Consider the following 27,480-nt stretch of genomic DNA (forward strand, 5'->3'; position numbering starts at 1 on the left):
CATTGAATTCTTTTTAATGTTTCAATTTTTACATCGCTTGTATATTTTTTCTGAACTTTATTTATCCTTTTCTTCCCCTTTAGGTATATTTAACTCATATACGTAAATATGTAGCTACTCATTTTGAAACACAATAAGAAAATCTAGAGAAATAAAATTCCTATTTAACAACATTAAATCAGTGTTTGTATCGTCTTTCTTGTATATCTACAGCATAATGCAATGTTGAAACCTTAACCTTATTCATCATAATATATTGAACGTCTATTCAGTAAGAATGTATCATCACATTCAGTTACTTTTTTTATGACACCAATGGATTTATCTCTTCCTCTGTCTTATATGCATGCTTCTGTGGGACACTTTTGTGTCCCATACAGCAGTCTGAAATGCCCTGATTGACGCCTGACTCCAAGCATCCGTTCAGCCTCTTGCTTTGCAAAGCTTGTGCCAAGAGGATTAAAAATGGAGTTCTCTAGGGCCATGCCATGCCATCTGGACAGAGTTGATCTGGGAGCAGGGTTGTCAGCCAGGAGTGCTGAGTGCAAAAAAATACTACATAACTATATTCAAACACAGCCTTTAGCCTTTTAGAAAGACATTAAAAAACACTTTTTTTCTGTGACTGTTCTCTCCATTCAGGAAGTAATACAAAATATGGTAAAAAGGAAGACAAAGACTTTGTTGTCATTTATTATTACTATTTTTATTTTTTTATTTTACTTTCTTCTGCCTAGTTTGATATAGCCACCTATTGTTGTATAAAAACAATGAAATGAAATTGAAACAGGATGACTGACTAATTACAGTTAACAGGGGAGTCTTGATGTAAAGCACTATTTTGCACTTTGAAGGCAATTACTTTCTCTAATATAAGGCTAAACTACAGACAGGTGATACATTATATGAAAAACCATCAATGTGTCTAAGTTGAGATATGTTCTGTTTTAATGTGACTTAGAATTTATTTTACCCGTGGGTATCTTAAAGGGGGCGATCTTAATCCTGTACTTTCAGAAGGTATTTGTATATGCTGAAAAATCTTTGTTTTTCTGAAATTAAAGCACAGACTTTTAGAGTTTGTAATTAAAAAATTGCAATGAAATGGACAGAAAAGGAAATATACTTTTACCATGAGTCCTGTCTCTCTTTAAGACATTCAAAATGAAATATTGAGAGGACTAAATGCTAATGCCTGAATAACCTTTTTCCATAGAGTGATGTGTGTCACCTTTGATTCTCCCACCATATCTCGGTCTAACTTTAAAGGTTAAAGTGAGCCGTTGCTCTTCAATATGCCTGAGAGAGGCAAGATGACATCTGTGCTCTGCGTGGCCAAGAAAGCCAAGCATAAGTGCATTAAAATCATGCACACATGAAAATAAGAGAATTTAGGTCACCGTCAGTGACAACTGCTATACTTCAGAGGCATCCGTGAAGTTTTGATGTTTAGATGATGTAATTCTTTTTCTTTGGCAATATCTGTTGGGAATAGAAGCGGGAGATGTTGGGTTTCTTTATTAGCTTTTTCTCTTTGAGTGGTTATGGCTATTAGCAGTAACCAGCTGATGCCTCCTTTTCTGACTGGATTCCCTCACCTTATTTTCACTGCGGGCATTTCCTGTACCACTGTATATTATTGCATTTTTTTTGAAAGCTGGCATCCACATGAAGACATATTTCACAACTTCGTCCACAATCTACCCCTGAAGATGCACACATTTACACTGATGCATAGTATAAACTTATACTGATTAGCTTACCCAGTACAAGCTCTGGGGGTAGCCTACTAGCTCAGACATGAAAATGGAGACCACCATAATGGTGCTTTGTTCTACAAAGCTTAACATGTTGCCATGGCATTACATTTACTAGTCATATATAATCAGGGTCTGGTGGTGCAAAGAAAAGAAAAACAAATTTAGTTAATAGAGCCCAATAGTTCTGTCAACTCATTGCTTTAATTTTGTAGTTTTTATTTCATTGCAACACTTTTTTGAACTACAAAGTCTACTATACTTTACAGTGATATACTGAGCCACTTAATACCATCTAATAGTTGCAGTTTTTACTCAGTTTCCTGATTTTGACATGCTTGTTTTATATAGAGAGATTTAACATTTGATTTGTCATACTGTATTTAGTTTCTTTATATACCATTCCACTTTTTTAAGGTATTTATGTGTAATTACATAATTACATTTATTTTTACTGCTGTAAAAAAGGATTCTTTTCTAATAAAATAAAAATGTATAAATTGTTCCCATTTTTCTATACACTGCAAAAACCAGCTTGATAAATAAACATAATTATGAAAAAAAAAAAGAATTTGGAGTGTCACCTTTTAATTGCAGCTAATATCTGTCCATTTAAGGATTTGCAGAAGGCTACATCATTGCTATATATGAACAACGCTAGATTTCATGTTGGAAGTGCAAAAACAATAATAACGAAGACTTTCTTTTCCCCCCCATCAAATGCAGTTTTGGTGATTTGGCAAATTTCAGTTTTAGCTTGTGAGTCCCAGTAAAAAGAGTAAGTTTATTTACACTACACCTCCATCTGGCTGGTTCAGCTGCCACTCAGTCCAGGATAATGGCCCCACCCAACACTATTCTCTTCAAAGCACTGACCAACAGTCCCAACAACTTCAGAAAACCAAAACACACACAGATCTACGTGAATCTTCTTTTTAAAGAAATGATTAACTCACTTCTGTTTGCAAACACAAATAAGTCATCTCATTTCAGTTGAACTTTAAATGCTCAACATCCACATGAGCTCTGGACAAAGGAAGCATCTCCAACCGTCTTTCTGATTAGAATATCCCCAGGGACCACAGCACGCATCATTGCCTGTGTGTGTGTGTGTGTGTGTGTGTTTGGGGGTGGGGTGCTTACTAGTCGGTTTAATCTGCTTGATGATGAAGATCCCCGGTACTCAGGGGACCTGATGGGGAGGGTAAAGGGTTTTGAAGAGAGGTGTTGCTCTACTGTCTTGCACCAATGCAATCACGACCGTTGCTCGCCACTGAAGCCAGCAGCGCTCACAAACGCTGTCCCTGTCTCTTTCCCTCGCTCTCTCACTCTTCCACACACTTCCTCTCTCACTCTCCAATACACGCACACACAGACTCGCACACGAGCTTCTTCTCTCACTTCACTGCTCACCGACTCGTTCGCCCTCCCTCAGTCGTCACTGTGCAACGGTACGGACACACTCGGCTTTGCTACTGCTCCTGTGTAATTCTCCAGCTATTCCAAAGCTGCTGTCTCAGTACCTCGCGTAGTGCGTTCACTCATAAGCATCTGTTCTGATCCAGCGTGGGCTCAAAGTGTACACAGAGAGCGGGATAATGAAAGAAAGGCACCAAGGAGGAAGGCAGGGTGAGAGAGGGAATTAAAAGGAGGAGAAGGATAGAGCTTGCTCTTGCATAAAGGTGGGAGGACAGTTTGATTCAGTGAGAATTTGGATTAAGCTGGCTACGACTCCGCTCTAAAGTTACCACTAAAGGTAAGTGCATGTTCTCCTTCAGATATTTTCACTCTGCCTCTATGCATTTCACATCCTAGTTTTCGCCTCCATATAATTTAAACTGATTTCCAGCAACTCTGCAGCTACTTGGTTTAGTTGAGACTCGTTTTACAGCTTGTTGACAGAGCTTCACAGAATAGACGGAGCTTTATTCGATTAAGTCACTATCATTGTTTCTTTGAGACACACAGTTGAGACTCTTCTTTGCAAAAGCTGGTTAAGTGGGATGAAATTTGGATCGGCAGTGCCCTTGACAGTGTTGTAATGCCGTTTAAGTCTGACGACGGCAGACATTTAGTTGTCTGCCTCTTGCACTCTCTGTCACGTCTCCCAGAATTAAATGAGAATTCAGTGAGTGTCAATTAGACACATGTCAGGGAACACTTCACTCTGAATGTGCTAACCCCGTTTGTAGGTCTCAGTTATTTCAGCTCGTCTACATACAAAAGACTGTGAAGCTTTTCAACTCTGTGTACTGGAGGGTGCTCAACACTGATTAACACACCATGGTGTGTCAAGTGGCTTTGGCAAGTTTTCCTTGTGACTCCAAAATACCAAAAAAAAAAAAAAAAAAAAAAAAAAAAAAAAAAAAAACATGAACATGACCATGTTTTCTTTCTTAAAAATAAAACTATGGTAAAATATTCAAATTAATAGCTTCAAATTAGCACTAATATCAACATATTTAGCTGAGAGTAAGAGCACACAAGGTCTCATGGCTCAATCACAGGCTTGAGATTATTCTTTTTGTTTGAATAGTGTATATCTGCAACATTATTAGTTGGTAAGGCCATTCTTGTGGTGTGGAAAGGGATTAGGGAGAACAATCTAAGAGGATATCAGATAGGCTTGACAGAATCTGATTTGCTGAGAAACATGGGATCACAGATGCAACCTTGCCCCCATTTCGCATAACAGATGCTTATTTGGATGAGCTAGAAGGGAAATCTAAGGCCACAAAATATGGAAATGTACCCTTCAGCAATGCTGAGACATTTGCATTAAATATATACATCTGATCATTACATCGGTAATTCCACTGTGATTTGTAATTGCATCAAATTTGCATTTCTCAGACGAGATCATGCAGTGGACAGACACAGACACAATGGACTTACCGGACTTCTGAAGCAATGTGCGTCATTATTATTGCGCTAGGAATAATTAAGATCACCAACTTCCCAATCTCTCTATGTGTAACATCATTTCAGTCTAAAGCGATACCTTTTGAATTCAAGCACAGCTTTTCAAAGTCAATCCCATCTTTACTTACAGATTAGATTTAACAAAAAAGTCTCTTGCCTTCCTCTACTTTAAGCACGTCTAATGTAACTCACTTTAGTGTCAGAGGAGCTGAGTCTTCTTATCAGCATTCAGCTGAAAACACCTGCTTTGGAATAATCAAATTACGCTCCAAGGAGTCCACTTCCAGAGGAAAAAGAGGAGCTGGACCCTCTGAGTACACAGAGGCTACTGTGCAGAAAATGAGCATTCAGGGCATGCAGCCACCAACCACTCAGGTATTATAACTGCATTAGAGGGGATAAATGAAGAGGCATGCAGTATACTTATGGTATATTAAGTGATGACAGTGATATTTGCTGACTCAGGTGCATATTAGGACAATTATTTTAGCCAGTTTGGAGACAGCGTGAGGTGGAAGGAAACACTTTCCAAACGAGAGGCAATCTATAAGAAATAAATGAACAACTTTTTTTTTAAAGAATAAAACAATGTCAGGTTTGTATATTTTGTTTTAGATTTTCAGCATTGCCCCACATACGTGAAATTTGTCTGCAACGGGAATAAGCAGCATCCTTGCAGATTTCAGATCCCCCTGTTTCATGTACCACACTGCCTTCTATTTACATGGATTTAATCAGGTCTCAATGACCAACAAAATTATGATGAGCATGTCTTGTTTTTTTAACTACCTCTTCTAATCACAACAACTGACAATTATGTTTGATTACTTCTTGGGATTTAGAATTAATTTAGCTCAAATCACTATGAAAAAAGATATTAGCACTTTGTTCTACTTGTTGTAAATGTAAATGTGGAATGTCCAGAATAATGCATATGATTAGTTTCCTAAATGCCCTGATAGATGGGTGACAAATGAAAGGACATCAAGTGACTTAGTAAGCCTCACTCTGATTTTTTTTTTTATTCACCAAGTCTCTGTAACTCAAAAGGAGGCATGGGACACCAACTTTTGAACATGTATTCTTTAGAGTTTTGATGACAACATTTGTTATCGTCTGCATTAAATGCACTGAGTGGTCTAAATATTGCACAGGTATTTAGTACTGCTGAGATCTGGCGTCTATGAGGAGGATAGTGTAAGAACCACAATCCAAACCTTTCACTGACTTTTCATTCTCTGTGAATAAGAGCATCTTCATCCTGGTGCTCTGAGTCTTGACTGCTCACATCAGGGTAGACATGTTTCAGTACAGAACAAAGGTGACCACTCAGAACAACTTTGTATTGATTTGCTAACTCTAAAGGGATAAAGTGGATCCAAACCACACCAGCAAAATACCTCTAACTACTCACTCTAAGGGTCAGTCATTCAGGTTTTTCCTTTAATTTGTCAGCTGTCCGTATGAGACCATGAGCCCAGGAGAATGTAAAGCCAAGCAGCTCCTGATGCCTTTCTCTGCACTGTGTCCATGTAAATTTAATGGCAACCCTGAGTGCTTTGTGGTAAATTACAGCATTAGGTCTACAAAGCTGTCATCATACGTTAGGATCCACTGCTCTGTTTGATTAGGGCTGAGCTGTTATTTATGGAGAGTCTGCAGCCTTTACGGTAAGCAGAACTACGGTGATCAGTCATACAGATATGCTACCTATCACTGCATTTTGAAGTAAGTGTCCATCAAGAGCCTTGGGCTTAAACGGAATCAATACTTGAGATTATTTGAAGTCCCCAGACTCTCTTTACCTTGGGCTCTTCAATCTCCGCCCTCACTCAACGGACTCATTTTGACATCATTCCACTCTAAATGAGGTGTGTCCGAGTGTGTGTATGTGTGTGACAACTAAAGTGTGTCTGTGTTCATTTCTGTAGCACCCTAAGATGTAATAAGCCATCTGTCAGAAACTTGCCTCCATCGATTAAAGCATCTGAATGCTAATCAGACAGTGGATTCGGTTGTTCTGTCTGCAGTCTCTATTGTACTTGCATAAATGCGCTTTGTGTAAGGCAGTGATTTCTTGCCCTCATCCACCCACACCCCCTCCCGCAAGCCGCTCTCAACTAAGAACCCTGCAGACCTCTAAGACCAGGCTCTCATCAGCAAGAGTCCTAAACATCTCAAATTAAAGTCTTGCAGTGATGGATGACTCTCAATCTCTAGGAGATATTGCGCACGCTTCTGCTCTGAATGATGGGCAACTCCTCTTCACTCTACTTAGTAATTATTTATATAGATTTGTCTCTGCTCGTTTGTCAGTTTTTGAGATGTGTCGTTTCTTCCTCTCTGTGGTATTAATACCCAGCAGAGGTAAAACCTCACAGTTTCTGCAGCCGTCTGAAGCTGGTGTTTCTTCTTTTATATATATTTTTTCTCCTTCTGGAAGGAAAACGAATATAACCTTCCCTGTGGTATACGCTTGTTGTCTGAAGCAATGGTGAAAACAGAAGTAGGAAGGATGCAGTTACCTGACGATACAATTTATAGAGGACACAACTGTTTTGCCCTACGAAAATACAAAACAGTGAGCTCAGTGTGGTGTTCTGTGTGAGATAAAAGGTGAGGCAGGTCCTCTGAGACTCAACTGTGCCGAGTTTCAACATTGATTATTACTCATATCTGAGCACTGCTGTGGCTTATCTTAGAATGGCCACAGTTGGAAGCATCAAGGAAAATGACAACAGTTTTCTTTTGTTCGATTGCTTTATGAACTTTCTTTCATAAATGATTTTAACATTGCAGTGCAAAGTCTTTAAATATCCCAAAGAGGCCCCTGGGCCTTTGCGTCTTTGAATGTATTTGTGCCATCCCTTTGAGAAATCCACCACAGATTCTCAGCCAACAGTGGGCAGAAACAGTTGTGGTTATAAAAATCACCAGAGGCAAAGCACAGGCACAAGTACAAGCGGATGATTGAGGGTGTTTTTGTGCCAACGCTTTTACGCCACCATTTATAAAAGTTGTTCTTTGTTGTGTCTCCATATTCGAAGAGCACTGAATAACGGGTTGCACTGTTTTCAGTCTTGGTCAGACAGGCAATTAGCAGGTTATATATGTAATCTCCATCCTCTGCATTTGTGATGAAATACTTTCGATCTGACAAACATTTAATCACCAGGAGTCGTCCAAACAATAAACAGTCATCTCTGGCTGGACTCGACTTTATAACCTTAAACACAACCTCGCTCGCCCCAGGGGGGGACGTGGGAAAGATTTCCTGTCACACAGGTGAATGACTATTAGTTTACTGACCCTAGAGGTAGAGGGAGATTGTAATGATTTTTAGAGAGGGTGCTGGGGGGCCTTTCATTATAGGGGCTGAACAGGGCTGTGGAAGTCCTGCAGGAAAGAGGAAGGCAGATATGGAATACTCTATTCTGGTGAACTGATTAAATCTCGCAGATGACTGCAACCCCTTGGCTTTAAGGGGTCAATAAAATTATCACAAGTTTATTTTTATTTGAGTCCGGCTCTTCAGAAAACACTGGGAATCGTTTCTATGTTGGCAATCCGTCACTTAATCCGTCGGTGATGATAAGATGACCACTGAGATACAAATACAGTGACATCCCCAGGCCAGACAAAAAATAAAACGTGACACAGAGTTGCAAGGCACACACGGCATAGGGGGCTCTTACAAAGCGTGGGACTTTTCCCCTACAGAGCATCCTGAAGCAGGCATTAGTGTTTTAAAGGCCCGTGGTCCCAAGCCAAGTCAAGCCATTGGCTTTAGCTTCAATAATGCCAAAGATGGAGTGCTCAGAGCTGAGGTAATGAAAGCATAAGAGATGAGCCGAGGAAGTCGAGGGACCTCCTAGCCATCTGCAACCATTACGAACCCGGCTGTAAGAGGATATGGAGAGAAAGAATACAGTCTGGTGGTGCACCTGAAGCAGTGGAAAACTGAATGACTGCATCACATCTGAACACTCCTAAGCTGAGCATTAGCAAAAAAATAACAAGAGTGATGAGTTTTGATTAGCACAGATTTTAAAATGGCAGGGTTTTCACAGACTACCACCCAAGATGGCAACTAGGGGCATTAACATTTATTCATTTATGTATTGCTTTATTTATTTTATTCATTTGGTTGCAGTTTTGGTCACAACTTGTAAAAAGGCTGATTTAAAACAACACAAAAACCTGATGGTATGTTGGGTTATTTTTAATTGCCACTTTTCATTCAATTAGCATCACCATTTTATCAGTCATACACATTTAGCTCAAAAACATATTTGTCTCTCTTTAATGCTCATTACTTAGTATAGTATATAATGAGGCCACATGGTCAATGTTATTAATGCTAAATACGAGCTTAATTTTGATTTAAGGAGATGAATGTGTTGTTGTCTGGTATATATTATCGGCAATGCCTCCTTTTCCAGTTTTCAAGAAAACTTTGCAATTAATTAATTCTTCTACTACATGCCACATAAAATTGTTACTTTATTAATCATAACTCTTTCGTATTTAATTAAAATGAAATTAGCTCCTTCAACGACAATATCTAAGTGCAGCAAACACTACTTTTCCATGAAGTACCCTCAGCAAATACATTTTGCTTAAAACACTTGAAGAAGCTAATCATCCGGAAAGTAGACTTCAGTAATGCAGCTGGTGAAGCCGAAGTGTTTTATACTCCGTTTCCCATGTCCAGCAATACTATCACAGTATCAAATTCATGTTTCATAAGTCTTTGACACTGGAGAATATTGTATAGAAATTTCTAAGATCTTCCAAACTACAGTTGAGCCACAAACTAAAAGAACAAAAAGGGCATATAAACACAGTTGTATGATTTATAATGTCTGAGGTGTAATTTCAGTCCTGTGTGCATAAAACGGCTGGTGTAGGTGTTCAAGGTGATTTGATAAAATTACCCATGGAAGTTGCTCCCGCTGGTATCTCCTCCTCTTATCATTATTGTGGTAGAAAGGAAAATTACATCATAACTTACTGAAGTAGAACAGGGGCTGAGCTAGCACAGTGGCAGGCTGCTGTTTGATATGGGAGCTAACCACAAAAATCACTTGAATTATCACTCATTCATGTTATCACAGCATTGGTACATTTTAGAGTCAGGCTGTTAGTCCTGTCAACCATTGCTGATGGAGGTTCCACTCAGTGTCTGCAGAAACATGACATGAAACTTTGTAGAGTTTGTTGTTGTTGTTTTTTATGGATTAATTAAAACTGGTGGGTTTTGGAATTAAAGACACGCTTTCTAGAGTTTTGTGCAGCACATAAAGATGCTGATGTTAGCAAAAGTTTGCTTTTTGAATGGGACCAAAAACATGCATTTTAGGCAATCTTTGATTAATTAACTGCAGAAAAAAGTAAGTTAGTAAACTTTCATATTAAACAACTGACGACACTGTAATTTAGGAGCTGTTGTTCAAATTAGCCTACTACGAGATTTCAGCCCAATCGAAAATCTTTGGAGGAAAAGAATTAAGACTCCGAAGTGTCGTCCTTGATGACGTCTTGAGGACAAAGAAACTGTTTCTTTTGTATTCGTTCGTGCTTATCTTCCAGTAAATGCCTCCGTGAAAAATGTCACTGAGATAGGCAAACATTGTTGTCTGCTTTTTAGTTTACTATTGAGAAGAGCGCCAATCCAATCTGAAATTACCCATTCATTCCCAACACACTTAAATCACTGTGACTCTTAAGGACATGTCTTTTTTGTATACAGGGTTTTTGACTTAACAGCTTACCATTTCAAACAGGTTTGGCTCTTATGCCTTATATAAACCATGAACTTGGGGAGTGATAAAGTGTTGCACTTCTTCCATTAAATAGAATAAGAAATCATCCTGACAGACCCTAGATCTTGGCCTGGGTTAGTCTTCTTATGAGCGAGACTTCCTCAAGGTCAGCATGATGGTACTTTTCTTTGGTGTGTGCAAGCACCTGTGATGAATAGGACACAGTGTATGCGGGGAGAGGATGTGAGGGATGAAGATTCACGAGGGTTAATGTATTGTGTTTACCTGTAAATAGAGGCCACGGGTTTCAAAGACGTGACAAAGAATTTTTTTTAAAAAAAGAGCGTGCCCTGATATGTCCCGGTATTTATAAACTGTTAATGTCACTACATGGAGAGGCACAAATCACCAGCTATTAAAACCAACAGTTTGTCAAGTTAGTTACCAATTCAAAGATTATCTCTGTGTAACTAACTATGCTTTCTTTTTATTCCCTTGAATGACTTTACAACAATTCAAATAAAAAAAAAAATATTGTAATAGCTGTATTCAGTACTTAAAAATGTTAACAAGAAGCGTGAGTCATTGTTAAAGTTGAAAAGCTTTCAAAGTAATTTCATGCTAAACTTGGAAGTTAAAAGCAGTGTGACACTGAGGTGACCTACATCAAAAGTGCTGATTGGAATACTTGAGATTAGCATGGAAAGTCCCTCTCTACAATCAATATATTATGCCAAAAGAATTTGGCAGGTTTATGTGACAATGTTTCATCTGGAAATAACCCATTGAACACGGTGAAACGGGCAGAGGAACATGACAGTTTCTTTGTGTTTGCGGGATGTATTTTTTCTGAAAGTGTGTTGAGTACACTAGAAAAAAAAAAAAAGAAAATAATAAAAAGCACTACTGAAATATTACGTATTACACAAAGGCGGCCCTTCAACCGGGGATGGAAATATGCTTCTTGCGTGCTTCAAAGAAAAGAGAACTGTATCTGAAAATGAGAGGATCTGAATACTGAGTGTGGATTTTAACAGTCAAATACAATTGTCAGTGCAACAGACAGTTAAAGACAGGTTGCCTTGATCTGGCTGGTCAAAACTAGTGTCAGGCCCATGCAAACCATCTTGGCTACAATATCACAGGGGTGCTGAATGCTGAATGAACACACTATCTTGCAGTTTACGTGCAAAATCTACTTACACTGTAAGGACATTATTTTGTGGTTTACTGTTCTGTCCGATGTAAATAAAACTTACGGACAAAAGTAATTACCTGAATCTATATGAAAGTGCTATTAAAGCAGGATATCAGTGGTCGTTGTTTAAATAGCATGGGTGGCTTTTGCAATTCTAACTACCCTCAAAGTGGAAGTGCCCTAAACTTCCACAGGTTCTGCTGTAGTTTACTTCTACAGAGCAGAACAATGAGTCACACAAAGCAAAATTCAAAACAAAACCCCAAAGGCTTGGTGCCTCTGTCTTTGACAGCTGTGGCCTAGCCTGCTGAGTTTTCCTGATGAGCAAGACTTCATTGTGTAGAAGATAAACAAGAATGTGCTCAGTCACCCTTCTGCAAGCAAGGCCTCTGTGAACCCCATTTCTGGTAGTCTGCACAATTCACTAGACTGACAGAGCTATCATCTTTGTTATATAGAGCTATAAATCACTCTGGCTATGTTTTAGTAACTTAAAATTGGTTACATGTTTGATCAAATAACCTGCAGTAACAAAAGGTCCACAGTGTTTACAAAATATAATTTATGAAGGGGAAATCTAAGCTACACACACGGCGTTGCTTTTCTTTTTAAATGAAAAAAAAAAAATCTCCCTTCATACATTTTTAAATACAATTTGTATTCTTTATCAAAACCTCATGCGTTGCACAAGTAACTGGGCCAACTAGGACAACAAAGCACCCGGCAAGGCTATATTTTCTTTATATAGCGCTATCCATTAGCACTGCAGCCTCACAGTAAAAAGGACCTAGGTTTTAACCTGGGGCCTTCTCCCTGTTCTCCTTCTGCCTGCACAGGTCTCCTCTGGGTGATCCACTTTCCTTACTCAGCCCAAAGACATGTTTGTCAGGTTAACTGGTCATTGTCTGTCTCTCTGTGTTAGCCCTGTGATGGACTCCGAGGTGCAGCACACCTTTCGCCATTAGTCAGCTGGGACAGTTTATACACTCCAGGCTCACAAAGTTGGAAAAGCAGTTAAGGATATTGACTGTATCTAAACGAACATCTGAAGGCTTGAGTAACATCTTTAATTTAGAAATTAAGTCAACTGAAATATGTTATAATTCAACTAGAAATTTGACATTGAAGATTTAACTAAATTTTTGGTTCTCATTACTGCTGCCAATATTCAAGTGACTGGCAACACTCGTGTGTGCTTGCATCCAAGAAAAAACAAAAAAAATACAACAGCTTATGTTAGTGTCACGACTCAAGAGAACTATTTCTTACTGGCAGAGATGATCTGTTTTAGACTGTGTGATTTTAAGAGTTAGGGTGAGAATTACTCCCCAAAATGTTTTTCTATCGTGCAACAATAGTGGTAGTCTCAGTTGTTTTTGGAGTATTGCACATTAACCTGACATGTGGACCCCACTTGTAGACCAGTGCACTTATTTTCATTAATTTTATGTGACTACTAATGCACTCTGTCATGTGGCACTTTGCTTGCATTGAATAAGAGTCAAAGTACACACAGTACACAGTACTCAGGACTGCATGGTGCACCGTGTTTTGACTTAAAGCTAATACGACAAGGTTTGTGACCATGGTTAAGATAAAAAAAAATATGTGCTGTAAACTTGGATTTAGTCAAAGAAAAAAAAACAATAAAATTCCATGTAATCCTTGTATAAACTGGTGTTGCAACATTGCGTACAAAAATTTAATCCATTTATTTCACTCTACAGAGAGCCATTTACTTTCCACCTCAAAGAAACATAATTAAAACATTCTGCAGATGTTTTTGGGTGACGGGTGATGATTATGTCTCTACACGTTACGCACGATAACTGTGAAAGAAATAAATAAAAAAGGCAAATAACTGGTACATGTGACTCATTCAAGAAACACATGGCTGATCTCTTATCTTATCACACGAACAGGGATTACATAATTAACAGTTACTCTGGGAAAATAATGATTTGATGGTTGAAGCAGCTGGGGAAAAAAAAAAAAAAAAAAAAGCAGCCGCATAGCACTGTCAGATTATACAGACGATGCCTCACAGTAGCTGCTCATCAACACTTAATTTTCTCCTCTACAGAAGAAAAAAAAATCCACATGAAGATTAATTTTCCCCCCGCTTATACTGTTGTTTTTAGAATTTTATGGATGCAATTTCTAGTCATTTATAGCCAAATAAGAAAATACTTCTTGTTCATGCTGAAGCAGTGAAATCGGCTACGTGTGATTAAAATAATAGATTATAAACATGTAAACATTGCAGCTTATCTATATATTTGTATTTAGCTTTACAGATGAAGAAGTAGAGGTTGAGTGTATTGCAGCCGACAGCCAGCAAAGCGCAAAAATATCTTCTTCCTGTTGCATAACATCATACCTGGTATACAGCTTACAGTAAGTGATGGCTTTGAAACACCTATGTATAGAATAGTTTTATATTCACGTCAGTTCAATGGATGATGGATGAATAGTTTGTATTTTCTGGCAAAGGGGTTTTTTCTGTTTTTAAAGGAATTCATATTAACCTGCTCCAGTTTCAGCACATGCCAACACCTTTTCTTCCCAAAGTTTACTTGCTAACTGGAACAGAATAATGTAGAGGAGATGAAATGTGGTATGTGAAGTTATTCATAAACCTTTTATAGCTATTGTCAGCATTAGACTCCATCTTTTCAATATTTCAATACAGCTTGCAAAGAATAAAGTACAATAGAAGGAAAGCAAGTGAGAAAGTTCCTCCCAAAGGGAATTTTAGGTCCAGCGCTGTTGCTTAACAGACAAAAGATATTATACCATTTTAAATACTGAAAGAGTCCTTTATAAAATAAACCAGCACAGAGATATTTCTTTTTCTGAAGTCAATAAATACACTTTTTGCAGCAATTAAACAGTCAATATTGCTGCTTTTAAATAGAGGAGTAACTGCTGACAATTAGCCTTAACTTCCAAATTTAACAACAAACATAGATGCACACAAATGCCATTAAGGACATGAAGAGCCTTCAAAACAGAGGAAACAAAGTGACACAGACAGACTATCGGGTAAAGCTAACTGCGTTGTTTATGAGCAGGAAAAGCCAGAGTCCTGTACTCTTTATTTATTTATTTATTTATTTCGACTTGGTTTGTTGCGGGGGAAAAATGTTCCCGTTCTCTTCCCATCAGTGTGAGTCATGAAACTCTAGTGCAGCAACCTCAAATCTTCTTCTTCAGTTTTGTATGCCATACCATTATGCACCATTGACCCAGTGAGACAGGGCCATTACAGAAAAGACTAATTCTTAATCTAGGATATTGCTTTCTCATTATTCCCTCTCCCTCTGGCCTCTTGCGTGATAACTGTTTGATTAAGGCAGTTATGTCACTTGAGGCCCTGAAAGAGCCCACCTTTTAATATTACCTGGCTGAGTGATTATGCCAGCACTGCTTGAGGCTAATAATGTTGAACTGTGATGCTTGATTACAAATGCTGATGGGGCCTCTTTGACAGCATTCAGAATTCTTAAATATTAATCAATAAACACTACAAACTGAATCCCAGTGCCAATTCATTTTTAATAGCGTGCACTCAGATTGACTCTGAAGTTTACATTTTTGTTTAGTCCCTGTGTAATTCTACCATTTCATACAAGACACACTACTGCTGCCTTTCAAACTTCATTCATCTGCATTGAAACTGAAGAGTATGAGCAGTCCACTTCAATGAAATAAAGACTGTCATACCTTCAAGAATGCTTTGATTAAACACTGTTGGAATGAGGCTCGTGTCACTTTAATTAAGTGCTGAAAAACACTGGGGCTTAAGTAGCTTTCTGAATGCCTGTGAGGTCAGGCCACTCTATTATAATAGTGAGGCTCAGCTGAGGGTCCATTACATTATCTGTGCTTTGAGATGAGAACTTGACAGCTTGAAAAGGAATTTCAGGAAAGGGGAGCGACATGGAAGTCAAACTGTGAGGGAAAAAAAACTGAGAAAGGAACAGATTATCAGTCAAATAAAGATGCATGTAGCAGCTTTTTTTTTTTTTATATATACTTATAAAATCTGTTTTCAATTTCAGACAAGCGCAGGCTTATATGCCGTGAAGTTACACTGAGCTGGAAGTGTGCTGTGTATACAAAAAACCCCCCGAAAAAACAACCTCTGTTTTAACTGAAAGCATATCATCCTTGCCTGTCCTAATGCTCTTTGACAGCTTTGTGTCTCGTATTGTTTCTCAGTAATCAGTGGCAGACGACAGCAGGCAGGGGAAATGCCAAATAAATGAGATCACAACAGTTTCAAAAAGATAATCCCACCAAACAGCCACCTCAAAGTCACTGACTCACAAACTGTTCCCTCTTCTATTTGCACAAAAAGGTATTACAGGTTAAAGTGGACCTTTTTGCCGGCACAGTAATATCACCCTGCAGTGCGGGGTGCAATGCTGCAAACATCAATAGCTTGCAGTGCAAATTGCTAAAGGGGAGGAAGATGAGATTCCGTCAGGCGTATCATTTATATCACATAGTGTGGTCACCGAGGGCCGCCTAAGGCAAAACCCTGAACTCATTCTCTTTTACTTGCATTTCTTTGATCTTCATTAATTAATTAGATAATTATTACACCAAATTTCAAGAGTGTGAAATGTGCATAATGGACCATTAGTTTGGGATGATGTGATTGGTCTACTGGGTTTCTAACACTTGCAAGTCAATGCAAAGCCTAAAGAAATGTTTACTGCTCAGTTCTTCTGTGTCTTCTTGCATTAACAGTGAGATACTCTGCACTCAGTTACAGACTCGCACACTTTAATATACATATATACCAGCATGACCATTTGGCTACATGGACACACATGAAAAACACAGAAGCCCATTAGCATAAACCAATGACATGATCATAACTATACATCAGCGACTTCCAACCCAAATGTTCTTTGTGTTTATCTTTACCCTGATAATGAGACTCAGCTTAATGTGATTCTGTATCTAATAACCCAGAACACCATGACAAAAATATTTGCTTTTGTCTCTCCCTTTCTAGTTTTATTTTGCAGCATGGTTGAGCAGAAAATGTGCACCACGCGAGAGAAAATAAAAGAGCCATTAAAACAGAGGATAAAATAGAGCGAGCCGAGGAGGAGTGGAGGTTGACTGGAGGCCACAGAATGGTAACCTGGTCTAAGGTTGATTCACTCCCACACCTGTCCCCCCCTTGACAGATAGTGGAGACCAGAGAGTTCAACTGCATCATTTTAGGTTCACTGACTTGGCAAAACCTAACGGTTAATGAAATTAGGTGCAGAGTTGTTTTTTTTGGGGGGTTTTTTGTCAAGGTTTCATTTCAAGGACATAACTCCAATAAAGGAGAGATAAACCTGGCTGTGTTACTGATATGATATTCTTCCATTCCATTCTTCTGATATTCTACTTTTCCATTTTAAATGTTTCTCTTAAAGGGCTTACATCTATATGAGCTATATAGATGCATTGATTATATAAGCTATTTAATCAATCTAAGTTAGATGTGTCACCTTACATTTAAGAACAGCATGTTTTAATCATGCTTTTCATCGATTAATGATTCAGAAAAGGATGAAGCTCATTTAAATCAGTTTTGCTGTCTACAATTGGGCAAACGCGAGTAACTACACTTTGTCTTTTGCATGCAAATTAAACCAGCTTCTCTCTTCTTCCACTTGTCTTACAGTTCTGAAAATGTTATTGTTTCACAACACTTTCAATAAAAAATTTTTTCAATAAAAGTTTCCCAGGAGCCCCAAACAAACCGACATAAGTTAACATCACCAACTGTGTGGTATGGGTGAGTCTGTTGCAGTGATGCAGGCTACTCTTCTGACAGTTTGTCAGGAAGAGGAAGACAACAAAGAAAGTGTAAATTACATCAGCAGATACACAACAGGCACTGCTCATGAAGAAAGGACAACAAATCAGACTCCTGATATGTTTTTTTTTTTAATGATGCAGCAGTCTGACTGTGCACAAGTCCAGTCACTCACACAACAGAAACTATTGCTCCAAGAGTAAAACTATAACTTACTAAGCTAACATAAATAATATAAATAACAAGCTCCAGGCTGCATTCACTGTCAAGGTTGGGTTCAGAAATTCAACGTTCACCGGTCACTAGGGGTGAGCTACATAAAAACGGCCTGCTCGCCATGTGAAATTGGCCTTTGATGATGATTTTAATTTAACAGTTCATTAATGCTCATAATGCCAGACCTTTCCCGACCAAGGAACAGATGTGGTGTACATCCCCCTGCTTTAAAGAACCTTTTTCTTTTTATGTTTTAGGCAATGCTTCCAAGTAATTAGGGTCAGACAGGGCAGGAAATACCAGGTTTAGTACGAACCATTTAGCTTTAAAACTACATGCAATATCCTCCACATCTGTCTTGTGATCACAGGTCCCACTAAATGACTCAAGAAGAATAGGTGTGCATCCACATTGATCTCAAATGACAGCAACCACCTCAGAACATTTAAATGGGGATATGCGGTCAGGATCACTTCTCTTTTCCTTATCTTGGAGGTTGTCCTGATAGTCCCCAAAATAAAATGTCAAGTGTTCGATCCATGAAACACCAATCAATAGTTTAGTCCTTCTCTCACACAGGCTGATTAAGAGACACATTGAACCTATGTATACAACGGTTCTGCATAATAAATCTAAATGTTAATGTGCTGCTCAGTGTGCCAGAACAGTAGCGGACTCCCTGCAGTCACACTGCATCTTCGTTATCACTTGTTTCAACAGATGTAGGCCAACAATAGAAGTACCTGCGGTTTTGCCTCATATTTAAATCTGTCAAAATGTGGTAAATGGTAAATGGTAAATGGACTGGTTCTTATATAGCGCTTTTCTACTCATCTGAGCACTCAAAGCGCTTTACACAACTTGTGCATTCACCCATTCACACCACATTCGCACAAGCACATTGTTCTAAGTGCTTTCTAAGTAACATTCACACACATTCATACTCCGATGGATGCATCGGAGAGCAATTTGGGGTTAGTATCTTGCCCAAGGATATTTGGCATGCAGACTAGGGGAAGCCAGGAATCGAACCACCAACCTTCCGATCAGTAGATGACCTGCTCTACCGCCTGAGCTACAGCCAAGAAGAGACTGTTCACTTTGTGCGTGCTCTTTCCTGTGCTCTTTTAGTTGGGACATCATTTTCATTACTCCTTGTTGTCACAAAGGTCATATCTTAAATAATTATTGCTTATTTGATAATACATGCTGGTATTTCAAATTCATTAGATGGGGCATGCAAATAAAAAAAAATAAAAAAAAAGGGGGTTTCTACTTACATATTCAACTGGGTTTTCTATAGAGTTCTGCAGAATTTCTGTGGTACTTCTGTGGTAATAATAACAGTCATATATGTGACCTCAAGCCGATGTTTATCTATTTGCTGTAGACAACTGAATCCATTTGAGCGCATAAATAATTTAAAAAACAACCTCTCTGCGATAGCATTTTCTCATTATACTCTAATTGCTAACTTTTAAGAGGTATTGTTTTATTCAGTGTTTCTACATGTTGTTTTGGTAGGTCACATAACCCAAGTTTCATATAGAGTTGACTGCAAGAAAGAAGTGAGTGCAGGTATTTGATGATCATTATAAAATGTTCAAAATCAATTATTAACTATGCATTCAGTGCTAATGCTGTACTGTATGCTGTATTTAGCAATCTTTCGGACTCTTCATCTGGTTTCAGATCTACCCAGAACAATACAAGCTGTGTGGCTCTGCTTCTATCCATCATGATACTGGGATGGGGGGGAAAAAAAGGGAAATCAGCATGACAGAATGCTGAAGGATAGGAAAAACAAGACTACTGTATCTCCTCAAATAAAAACTAGCAGTCAGTTTAAAAACTGAGTTGACATGTGGGTTAAAAAAAATACAAAAACAGAATAGACGAGGTATTCCTGCATAATTTAAACCTGCCAAAGTCTCAATAAAAGTATAACGCAACATCTGTGTTTAGTTAAAAGTCAAAGTTACATAATGTGTTAAAATTACTTATACTGCATTCAGATTGCATGTCAGAAAACTTGGCGTTTTAGCAGTAGCCAAGCTTAAGGACTAAAGCGTTATGGTTGTTTTAAGTAATTTTATGTTTTGAATAGTAGAGGCAGATAAGCGCTCTAAGATGCTGTCAGTACTTCATCCCTTTGTTCAAACACCCACATTACAGCAAAGCATTAATACCAGACGATTAAGATTTGGAATTTCTATAATCATATCATTGTGCCCATTCAAGAATAAAGTAAACCAGTCTGTGTCACAAAATTACTGGGAGAATAAATAAGAAATGAATTCACACAGAGTCAGATGTAAAAGTGCAATTCCGAAATACACAAAAAACACAATTATCTGTCACTCACTACAGTGTTTCTACAATTTAGCATTTTTGATTTAAAAAAACGATTCCACTTCCATCGGTGTAGGAGTGGGCGTACATTAATTACCTAGCAGTATTTTTTGCACAGGTTTTTGTTCCTGTGCATTTGTCTGACCCTTGATCGTTTTACCTCTTTCTAAGCTGTTGTGAATTAGTGGAAAATAACAACATTTTAACTGAAACATTAAATCCCCTTTACATTAATACACAGACAGTACAATTTGTCAGCAAAGACTACAAAAGTGTATAATTAACCTCATCTGGAGAGCCTTCTTGCACTCACCAGCCTCTTAACAGGCACTTCAACAAGCACTGATGGCACCCACAGCGTCAGCAGTACTCAGTTCTTTGATTCTCATTTTTATTTTTGTGGGTTTTTTCAGGAAATTTTCCCGCTGTATTGGAAATTCCCCATTTTTGACAGCTTTGAGGAGATTAAAATTGTTTAGAATTTCACAACAAAACCAAAAAGGCTTCCACTGAACTCAGTTTTCTGAAACTCTGCTTGTTAACAGGAAAGATTGTCAAGAGAATAAAATTCCCTGTCTCATTTAAACATCCTAAGCCTTTAAATCTGCAACAGGGGAGTAGAAGACTGTGGGATTTCATTACCCACAGAGTGTAAACCTTTTATTCAGTTTTTATGTTTTTCTTCCAGGTTCATCTTAAATAAGTACAGCTCTTTTTTCCCTAAACATCAGGCTAAAATGTTCTATTTTTTTCTGTACAAACAAACTTTTCTTTTGGTATGCAGGAAAAATCCTGCTAGAATGATATGAGAAAGAAAAATAAATAGAATGGACTGGACAGCATTTTCTTCTTCCAGATTAGTTTTGTAATTTCGAATTGTGAGAGGCAGATGTGTTTCATTTTAGATAAACTCAAACAGAAATTGAGTGAAGAAATGAATGATATGGACTCTGATATTCCACAGCTTCTAATGAAACGAAAATGATAGTAAAAGGCCATGAGTATCCCTGACCACGTCAGTAGAGTACAATTGAGTGGCAATGCCAAAGCAGCAGCGTGCAGAGGTAGATTATTGGTATCAGACCTCAAACATGTGGGTTTAAAGTTACAGAAGGACAGGCACGTTCAGCTCCTACGCTGTGGAAGTATTTACAGTGCTGCAGAAGAGGGGAGATAGGGGAAAGCAACTTCCCAGGTGTCACTCAGGACCATATCCATGCAGGGAAAATTGATGATGGCACAAGAAGGAAGGCAGGAATGATGAAGATTTTCACTGCCACCAATCCATATCAGTGTATCCGGGATGTCTGTGCCACCACACTGCGTGTTTGTGTGTGTGTCTGTTTCCTCATTCCATGTGCAATCAAAGTAGGCAAACCTCTGAAAAGCTTCCATCTAAGTCCAAATGATAAATGCAGCATATCCGCTAAGAAATGCATGTTTTATGTAAAAGTAAAGTCCCCAAATTATAATTTGATTAGATTCAAAATTATCTGCATCACCAAAGACAACTGCCATCCATTCCTCACCTACTGACTGCTCCATGTCATCATTTAGTTCAGTGTCATATTCCGCTATTTAGGCATCCTTGCACATTTCCTCACTACTTTTATCGCTTTTCCTGAAAGTACAGGCAAAAATGTGTCAGCATCTAACCAAAAAGCTTTATTTTGGTTCAATTAGTGACATCTTTTACAATATGTCAACCTGATAAGCAGTCTCTATTCACTGAAAGTAAAATTTATGTGTAACAAAGGTAGAATGGGAAGGGAAAAACCACATCTCAATTCTAGTGCACATGCTGTGCCAGAAGCATCATTCTGGTGGAAAAAGGGGCAGTTAAAATTTGCATTTAGATTACTATGGTAATAGAAAAAAACCACAGCGATGAATCTTGTTCTGAAAGAGAGACTAATGTGGTTGTATTTTGAATAAAATTGTAAAGTTAAATACTTGTGGTAATCTGTATGAAAAGATGTACAATGTAATCCTCATAATTAATTCATCGGGGTTAAACAATAAAAGCCAAGCCAAACTTACTACCATAAGGAAAACATAGCAGTAGTTTTATGGAGATGAGCCAAAGCATGTGTCACTACCATTGTTTATCCCATCAAGTGCGCTAAAGATTATGTGAACTTTATGCTTACTTTTGCCATGTGTACTTTATAAAATGGACTAATGGTAATGCAAAGCAGTAAAAGCTGAAGACAAGTCATTATTTCTTCAACGTGCATAATCTCCAAACATTGCATAAATAACTATATAATTGTAAAATAAAACTTAAAGACACGAGAAATTCAGTCATGAGATGAATTTGCCACACACCACACAAGTGCTGATTTTCATATTCATGAGCACCACATTGTTTGTCAATAGTGCATACCAAAAGGGCTTAATTTGTTTTCAGTTCTCCCCCGTCCTCCAATTGCAAAAGTGACGGCTCTGCAGCATCAGAGCCACTTAATTAAGCATCGCCGAGCACACACACACGCACTTTTTAGAGCTGTCTCAAATAATCAAATAATAAGGCATTCTTTGGGTGAGAATTCCCCCGTTGACTGTAGTCATTACTGTGGAAGGGAAAATGTAAACAAAAGGCAGGAAACACAATTGAACACAAGTTGGAGGAAATTTATTCAGGGAACTTATTTTGTACTTACTTCTCAAGTTGAGAGAAGTTTATTTTGCAGCCCAGGATGGCAACAGGCCAACTGTTACTCCAGGCCGCCTGAATTATTAACTGCGTGTGACAAACAGAAGTTGGGACTTTTTAATTTCTGTCCAAGACTTACTTGTTGCACAGCAGATGTTTCAGTGAAGTGTCAGACGCCATTAGCATTCAGTTGACTGCAGAGGTGGAGATGTCAGTCCGATTAAAGATTCAGCATGTGACAATATGCACAAGCTTGCAATTCATACATTTGTAAGTACTTAAAAGTTTGACTTAGTATGGACTTTTTCCCCCCACTTCAACCTCACACGCTTTTCTCACTGTGAGAAATATGATCCATCCCCTGCATCAACATGATGAGCATAAGAGAGAAGCTGCGGTTGATGTGAAGACACTTAGTAGGTAAAATGCTTTTGATCTGACTGTTGAATATGAGATGCAACATTAAAGCAGGCCTCCATAATAGCTATGCTTTTAAGTACATAACCACAATATCATGAAAAACAAAATAAACAGCAGGAGGGAGGGTGGGAAGAGGCGGAACTGCTCATAATATCAGCTCCAAAACTGTTGATTAGAATCTACAGAAACACCTTCAAAAATACCACAAAAGCGAGCAAAGGCTGGTTCGTTCTCTGCTACCATCAAACGGGATTTCAGAAACTGTTTAGACTCATTTCTCTCTCTCTCTTTCTTTCTTTCTCTCTCTCTCTCTCTCTCGCTCATTTCTAATTTATTGCCATCTGCTCTGCTCGGGTGTAAATCTGAACGCAGGCTGACTTGCTCGCCCAAGCTTTATCTGTTAACATTTAGCAATGTCTAATTAAGCAAAAATGGGAAGTGCGTTGGCTGAAAAATGCTGCGGCCGGATAATGACAGTCATAACAGTTTGGGATATGTGTCTGTCACAGCAAGCAAATGCACTTATTAGATCAGGGTAATTAGAAGAAGACAACAGCTATAATAGGCAAAAGCTGTTCAGTTGTGATTAAAGAGGCCAACTTGCAGTACATCGCTTGCTTCGTTTTTAAGTTTCAGATGTGCAAATAGCTGATGAAGGTCACTAAAAAGGCAACATACTTCATTCACCGTACACACCTACTGACAAAGACAACAAATGCTTTAATTAAAACAAATGTTTTAATCTGATGAATGCAACAGTAATTAACTTTTCTGGCGCAGCTAGACAATACTCAGTAATCATCACTAAGTTGGCTAAATCAGGGCTTTAAGTTGGCGTATCCTGAAGTAGCCAAAGTTGAGCAACAGCAAAGATAAGGAGCGAGGAATTAAGTGCTAAAGCCGTAGTGCCCCATAGGCCTTCAAATATTATTGCATTTGGATACTTAAATACATTAGAAACAATACATATTTTGACGATTCTCTGCCTGTCCCAGCAATCAAACGTGTGAAACCAAAGTAAAAACAACCATCTGGAAATAATTCAGCTGTCAGAATTCAATTTTATGAACAAAAATTATATTATGGCCAAGTGAACATAGCAAAAAGAACTTCTACTGGTTAGACATTCTTTTTACATGTCGCCAAACCAGTATTTAATTATAAGATAGGTGCCGTCTACAGGGGTAAAAAAAAGTCTATACATAGAATCCCTTATAATCCCTTAAAACTCCTCTCAGCTTACACGAGGAGTGAAATGTCCCAAGGTGGGTAATTCAAGTCAACAAACAACTAAATAATGCTTAACAGACCAAAAGTAACACCTTTGCAATGCTAAATGGTTGTTCCTGAGTGTCATTAATGAGTTTATCCCATGACTGATTTTAATGTGCTGTATTTGCTGCCTCACTAAAAGATTTCCAATTTGTAAGGTAAATCTAGGAAGGGCTATCTGCCTCACGGGAAGTTTAATGTTTAAGTGTATACTAGGACCAGACAGTTTGACCAAAAATGTTCTTTTCACTGTAGTTCTTCAAATTCGGATGGTTTCACAGTATAAAAATTGAATGTCACAATAAATATATAAATACAAGTAAAGAAACCAGAAATCAATAAATAATCTTCTCTTAAGCTCTATCAATTCAATTATTGTCCACAATGCTTGCAATGTTGAACAGCATTAGTTTGGTACTGTTAATTGTTGTCTCATGTAAAAAATGTATGTCATGCATGGAATTACAATTAGTATAGAGGTAATAGAGTAATCTAATAGTAATTTAGTAAAACTACACAATCCCCTGTTATAGCTGATAAGAATGTGTTTGGGTGGTGGATATCTTGCATCTACCAGTCCTTTGGCTTTGGGACTCAAAAGGTAAAATTCATACAGTTGACTCAAACAGCTGGATGAATTTATTTTATACTTTAATGCCAGCTGACTGTACTGTTAATCTTTCAACAAAAACTCTTGTGTAGTGAGACTATAGGAGATCAATGCACACCTGCAATGCAGTTTCTGGAAGCAGAAACAGAAAATAATGGCATTATTTGACACCCGCATGTACTCTGCTTCTTGGCATTTCAGTTAGCATTCTATATCTGGCATAAATCATTTTTTTGAAGTTCATAAAATGATGTTTTAGACATTTTTTTTTATCCTCAATTAACTTTAAACTTTTGTAACATAGAAATTAAAATCCGCCTTTCTGCAAAAGCATTTACATTAAATTACCAGTGTTCTTCATGACAATTATGTTTTTTTTTCTTTTCATCAGTTTTGATTACATATGGTTTTCTGCAACTCGAAACTTAATTTTCTTCTCTCACCTTAAAGAGAACCGGTACTTGGCCACTTCCCTGGTGCTATCAGTCTTGTTATCATCTGACTTGCCTTCTCTAACCTTGTCTGTCAATAGTTGGTGCTGCCTTCAGCAGAATTTAATGGCACACACTGTAAGGCAGCAACAGAGTTCAAAATTCGGCCTTCGACCATTTCTTTCCATAGCTCGAACTGAAGCAGCAGGGGCTGAAGCACTATCTGAGCTTCTACTGCGTACACTACAGTAGGGAGGTAAAGCAAGATTCCTCCTACTGCCAATTTGGCTTCTGGGTCTGTGCTCAAGCTGAGCACTGACAGGTCTTCACAGTCACACCTTTTATTTTAATGTACATTCATTGAGTTCAGATCAGAGAACAGCAGTAGCTTTGACTAAAACAGCATGAACCAGGAATCACTTTTGAGCTGTTCCACCTTTAGGGCCAGTTTTTCTTTTCTGTATGTGTGCAGCATGTCACAGATTATCCATAGCATCTAAACTTTAGAAAGAAAATACAGAATTCCGATCCTGGGTGCCTGTCTGAAGTTTTATACATTTTTCCTTTTTAATCATAACCTTTCATTTGAGCGATATCTGTTGCATCATAGATTTTGTTGGCAGGGGATCCAGACATGTTCACGCTGGGGAGAGCTGAGTCAGTGTGGAGCTTTTTTTTATTGCCTCAGGCCAGTTTTGTCTCTACAGCTAAGCCTTCCATATCTTCAGGGGGGAAAAGTTCAGTTTCTAACAGAGAGGCAACCTTCGTTCAGTAGGACACATAGCTAATTTATTTTTCATAATAACTGGATTATATTCAAGGTGTTATACTGTCTCACAGAGTACTCAGTGGTATGAAGAGTTCCTAAATGAACAAAACTAAACTTGTGAAAAGATGTCTTAGTTTGTAATCTAGTCTACCTTTCTTAAATGACAATACAATAAAAAGCCATGGAAACCGACGTAATCAAGGTTTCCTAAAAACACCCCAGCAAGCACATCATCAGTTTTCCCCTATCTGTCTCTGAACTGATAAGGAGGTGACAGATTTATGACTGGAATAATCTCCAAAGTATCAGGTATCCACAGCTTTGGACACATTTTAGCATAAATCTTTAGCTGTTGGTTGTCGTGCACTTGGTATGGTTAATTTGTAATCGACACCACAATATCCCAAATATGCATTCACCAGTGCACAGCCATTACTGAATTATGAGCACTGCTGCTGAAATTTCATGGTTCATCAATATCCACAATGGAAGGTAATCAACACAAACTGTAGTTTCTACATTGCAAGCAGCTAACTGGGATCAGTATGAAACAAAGAGGACTCTACCAGATAGCCACAAACAATTGCATGTATAACTTAACCACTGCTTACCATAGATGGCTCATCAAGTGTTACACAGACAGCTGGAGTCAAAAGTTCATGGAGAATTTTTATTCCCAGGTACAAGATTGGATCTAGACTAGTGCAACAGTGTCCTGCACAAAGTGTATTCACTACAGAGCTCCATCAAGTCTCAAACTCCACAAGGCAGACATAAATCATCCTAATGATTCAAATTTTGTTTTAAGCTATTCCTCAGCTAGTGTGTGTGTGTGTGTGTGTGTGTGTGTACTGGTCCAGTCTTGCACTTTAATGGCCATGGGATCAACAGCTTCACTACTTAAAATATAAAAAAATCTGCTCCTAAATATATTTCTGGAAGTCATTTTCTTTTAGCATAAACAAAATCATCCATTGAATTGTGATTATTTCTTAGAGACAGAGGCCCATACAGAGCAGGGCTTGCAAAATCGCTAGCCCGACGTCCCGGGGCTAGCGATTTTTCCAGTCGGGCTACCAAAATCCATCTCCGCCCTGCCCGTCGGGCTATCATAGGAAGGAAAGATATGTCAATGCTTTTGCATTCTTTCGCAAATGTAGCTGAGTAATTATGTCATCGGCATCGATGAGCCACTGTCAATATGTGACACATTGAAATCGCGTTTGAATTTGCGCTTGTTTTTTGCTTTCACTTTGCGATCGCGCGAACTGTGTATAGAGAG

The 27,480-nt window shown here is 38.3% G+C and overlaps 1 protein-coding gene across 1 annotated transcript in view; it reads left to right on the forward strand.

The window, feature by feature from the left end:
• The first annotated feature begins 3,075 nt into the window (after window positions 1-3,075).
• LOC134634208 (cadherin-12-like) overlaps window positions 3,076-27,480 on the forward strand; it is a 100,864-nt gene continuing 76,459 nt past the window's right edge. The window contains exon 1 of the mRNA XM_063483265.1: window positions 3,076-3,513. The gene's annotated coding sequence lies outside the window, so the exon portion shown is untranslated. The remainder of the gene's footprint in view (window positions 3,514-27,480) is intronic.

The sequence above is a fragment of the Pelmatolapia mariae genome, linkage group LG9, assembly GCF_036321145.2.
Source record: "Pelmatolapia mariae isolate MD_Pm_ZW linkage group LG9, Pm_UMD_F_2, whole genome shotgun sequence".
Taxonomy (NCBI): domain Eukaryota; kingdom Metazoa; phylum Chordata; class Actinopteri; order Cichliformes; family Cichlidae; genus Pelmatolapia; species Pelmatolapia mariae.